Raw genomic sequence first — 4884 nt, 5'->3', positions numbered from 1 at the left:
CATCGTGCTAGGGCACCTAGATTTACACGCGCAGGTCCTCACTGGCCCCAGGCTCTTGGGTTGCTCCACATGAAACATCTCCCTAGGAAACCAAACACTTGTGGCCAAAGCCCACACTGAGCTGTTAGAAGGTGGGCTTCTGAGGATTTGTGGTCTCTGCCACAAGCCTCCCCATCCTTTAGCTCTTTCCATGTGATGAAAATCTACTTGCCAAGCAAAGTTAACCCCGAAACCGGAGAGCTGTGAGAAAGTTGTTTTGAGGCTAATGCTTTTACTGAATTATGCATTTGAAATTCTTGGTGGTCTTTTACAGTAAATGAGCATCAGATTTTTACCCTGGCATAGCCTCTCTCCCACTGTACATGCAGTTACTATTCATTTGAATTCCTGCCTCCCTGAACAACTTTGTTATCTGGAGTTTTCCAATGACATATTTGATTAATTTTAAAAAAAACACGTGCCATTTTTTCCTCGTAATAAAAACAATACCCATTCATTGTAGAAGACTTCGTAAATACTGAAGAGCAGAAAGCAGAAAATAAAATTCACTCATTATCCTATCACTCACTGGTGGCCACTTGCATATTTTATCTTAACCCGGCCACAGCTTTTTGAAGCTGACCAGATTTTCTCGAAGCTCTCAGGCCTGCTTTTCCCTCCCACCTCCATCCTTTCCTTTCATCCTTCTTCGGCACCCGCCCCCCCCCCCACCCCCCCCCCCCCCCGGCCCCACCATTTCCCTTTATGTCTGCTATTCATCACTAAGTAACAAACAGCTTTCCGAAATTACAATTTTAAAACTCATTATATTTTATTAACTCAGAAAATTTAGGTGTAAGAGATCCATAGATGAAGACATGAATTTGTCCACCAGATTCTATGTAAAAGGTAAACTACTAGCACAAGTCATCTGAGGGATGGATTAGGTGAGACACGGGAAGGAATCAGTTCCTGGCACTATCCCCAAAACTCACTTTCTCCCAGTTCTACAGTCACCAGTCTGGATGAGCAAAAGCTATTTACTGTGTTCTAATAATAATGATACAGACATATAGCACTTACTATGCACAGGAAGATGCATACCATCAGGCCTCATGAAGGCAGGACGACAAAGGCATTCAGGATCTAACATATAGCTGTGGCCTTCAGGTCATCTACAGCAGTATTTCCCAAACTTTAGTAGGCGAATCACCTGGGAACCTCAGCTTACAGATTCTCATTTAAGTCTGGGATTTGGCCTGAGCGTCTGCATTTCCAATAAGCTCATGGTGATGCTGATGCTGCTGGTCTGCAGATCACACTTCTGGTACCTGCTACATAGCATTACTTACATAATCAGAAATGAAAATTATTTTATGCTATTTGTTACTAACAACATTATCACTTTGGCTGTCTTGTGTACATGCTGGGCCTTCAGATACCCACAGAGCTGGTGAGACAAATACAGATTTGAGAAGCAGGGAACGGAACCCAGGGCACTCAGGAACACATTCTAAGGACACAGCCAGCATCTTTAGAAGGAACTGCAGGATTCCAAAGGGGCCAGCAAATTGCATCTAAACTCCAAATTGTAGAGGCCACTTTTAGGCTACAGGCTTGAGCCATGGAACCTTGAGCAAGGCAAAAGGGTCCACAGCGGCTATCGACCTGATGCAAACAGGCTTATTAAGCCATAGGCCCTAACTGACAAATGGGCTCCTTACAACCAGGCACAGTTCTTAAGATTACCAAAACAGGGAAAATTCCATATGCCCCCATATTCCCTTACTCTTGTCTGTCAGTGGGTCCAACCCTACACTGCAGCTTGTGAAAATTGATAAAGGGAAATCTCCTTTAGAATGGAGTCGGGAGGCTGGAAGGAGGAGCTCGCAGATCCTATCACTCACATCAATTGCAAATCCAACAGGAAGAGTCGGACTTTGCATGTGTTCTCTACTTTACTACGCCAGCAGGAGGAAGAAAAGTTTTCTTCCTCCTGCAGCAGCAATAGTTCAGCCAATGACAGACTGTTACAACTCAGTCCATAAAAGCCACTGTACATCAAACTCTCAGTTTAGTCCAATGGACTTCTTGTTCATAACAGCCTTCCCAATATCCCCCTTTGCTCTCTCAAAGAGCCTTCCTCTCCTTTGTTCTGTGGCTTTGCCTAGGGTTTTGCTGTAGCTTCCTTGTTCTGGATGGCAGTTCTCTGCTATTCCCAAATAAACCCATCTTTTGCCAGTAAAATAGCTAGCAGTTTCATTTTTTAAGGTTAACAGTCCGTCTGGGCTCACTGTGGAAGGGAGTCGGAGAGCTTTGTCATTCTATGATGGCTTCCTTCTTTAGACAGGCTTGCCATGACTTTGTGGCCTCCCCTGCATGGGGACACATGAGAGGGAGCAAGAGAGGGCCATCTGAGAGTGTGCACAGGACCTAGAGGCAGCCTATCGGTAACTAAAGTTTTTTTTTTTTTTTTTTTTTTTTGACAGTATATGGGATTTTATTAAACAAGATACAGATTCAGGGCAAATGAGAAGTGAAGTATAAAGGCAAACTACTATCAGTGAATAATCTGAGCCAAAACAGCTCACAGTAAACACGAAGAGAATGCAGTAGGACTACATGTGAATACAGATGATGCTAAATGGGAAAGCAAGAGAAAAGGGAGCACAAGGAGGAAAGAAAAAGACATAACAATTTGTGAGCCATCTCAAGCACCAAGAAAACTTCATTCTACTGTAGGGCAGAGGCTGGGAACAACGAGCGCAGTCCTGTGCGGCCACGTGCACCAGTTAAGAACTGAAGCACTGGCTCCAGGGAACCAGATCATGACAATCAGAAGAGACACAAGTCTATCAGAACCCAATGGTTAGGTCAGCAGCCTCCAGCGAGCTAGGACAGAAACTTCATGCAAGCTGTCTCCAGCTACAGAACGGTACATATATTTAACTCATTTAATAGTAAGTGAAGAGACACAGTTAAGTACACAAAAGCAAACCATTTACCACCTACTACATAACTTACTTTTTACTGAAAGTATCTTGCATTCATGATGGATGCTTTCTAGGTTTTGCCAGACATTTTAACGTTAAAGGTTAAATTATTTTTTATATGCAAGTAGTGTGAAGCTTCCCCCACATGGGATCAATGATTATAAGAAGACATAACCACATGGGTTATTTGTCTTTTTTAATCGAAAAGCTAACAGACTGGCTAGTTATATTCCCCCCCAAACCACAAATTGAGTAGTAACTGAGTCTCTAGCCAACATATTCAAAGCTGAGAATTAAAAATGCAATAACAAGTCCTTACATCCAATTAAGGGAGCCCTACTACATACAGGCTAATCAATACCAGTGGTACTCCTTGACTCCAGGAAGCTGGAAGACATCCTAATAACCCCACTCAAAACATTTACCTCAGGTAGCCTTTTTCCAGTTTCCAACTCATGAATAAAGAGAATATGTTGTTAATTCTATTTCAGAAAACTTTTTTCAACTTGTTTTATTCACAATGCCAACTTTCAAAAGGTCATTAAACTAAAGTTAACTAGACAATAAACTAGGCAAAAATCGCTTTACAAAGAGAGTTTCGGAAAGCCCAAAATGCCACCTTCTACAGAGAACCCACAGTTCAGGTTTATTTAGAGCAAAGAAAAAAGAAACTTTTGATCATACTAGAAGAAACTCAGCCATAAGTTTGGAATCTGTACTCAAACTACACATGCAAGGAGGACAATATTCTGCTTAAACAACTGATTTGCTGCTGCCATTTGTCTACTGTTTGTCTAATATTAACAATTATAAACAGAGCAGTGGAACTAGTATTTGGAACAATCCTTACAGTGTTATAGTGTCAGGCATAACATTTCACTTCTCTTCACACCACTGGTTCTCTTTGCGTACCCGGGCTTCCTCTTCTTCAGTAAAGTCATTTTTGATATTGAAGGTCTTGCGGATCTCCTCAGGAGTTTTCCCCTTGATCATATTGGCAACCGTCTTGCATGTAACATCAAGCAAACCTTTTTTGTTTTTGTTTTTAAAGATTTTATTTATTTATTTGACAGAGAGAGAGATAGCGAGAGCAGGAACACAAGCAGGGGGAGTGGGAGAGGGAGAAGCAGGCTTCCCGCCAAGCAGGGAGCCCGATGTGGGACTCGATCCCAGGACCCTGGGATCATGACCTGAGCCGAAGGCAGACGCTTAACGACTGAGCTACCCAGGCACCCAACATCAAGCAAACCTTTGATGTCTAAGTAGTTCTCAGCCAGAATAAATTCAAAAAGTGTTCCTTGGTCAACTTTCAGGAATTCTTGGTCCCAAACAGGGATATCATCTGCCCGCTTTTCTTCATTCTCATCATCCTCGGGAGGAGGGGGGTCATCCTTGTGGTGGGTGCACCACTGAATGACTTTTAATATTGCTGCGTTAACATTTGGTAGAGGAACTGGGTCATCATCTCCTTCAATCCATTCCCAAATCTTCCAACATGGTCTTGATAGTCACAGACTGTTTGGCAATTTCAACATCAACCTCAAATATCTCTCCATTGGAACTCTGCAACTTAATTGAAGGCATGGTGCTCAGTCTCAGGCAGACTGCAGGCTGTAGGCTGACAAGAACAGAGCAGCCTCAGCTATGAGAAGAGAAAGGCGGAGAACAAGGCCACTCGGTAACTAAAGTTTCTAATAAAATATTTCTCCAGATTTGCACTAATTACTGGCTTAGGGCTTAACCAGAACAAGATGGTATGTTTTACCGGCCGTTTCAATTTTGCATTCAGTAACTTCATCAGAGAAACAAATGCTAAACATCATACAGTTGGGTGTAAATCAACTTATAGCCTTCCCCTTCTTTTGAAGCTCTAAGTTCAACTGAGAACTACTTCAAAGAATGGCCAAAAGAC

At 42.5% G+C, this 4884-nt stretch overlaps 1 pseudogene across 1 annotated transcript; it reads right to left on the bottom strand.

Annotated features, from left to right (window-relative positions):
• Window positions 1-3200: 3200 nt before the first annotated feature.
• On the bottom strand, window positions 3201-4593 carry LOC116635844 (annotated as a pseudogene). The gene is made up of 2 exons (XR_004300220.1): window positions 4222-4593; window positions 3201-4000 (listed from the first exon to the last, which is right to left on the bottom strand). The product of XR_004300220.1 is annotated as an S-phase kinase-associated protein 1-like (transcript).
• Between the last annotated feature and the right edge of the window lie 291 nt (window positions 4594-4884).

Source organism: Phoca vitulina, unplaced genomic scaffold (genome assembly GCF_004348235.1).
Source record: "Phoca vitulina isolate PV1807 unplaced genomic scaffold, GSC_HSeal_1.0 scaffold11, whole genome shotgun sequence".
Taxonomy (NCBI): domain Eukaryota; kingdom Metazoa; phylum Chordata; class Mammalia; order Carnivora; family Phocidae; genus Phoca; species Phoca vitulina.
Note: the sequence above shows the minus strand (reverse complement) of the source record. Positions and strands in the feature narration are given on the sequence as shown.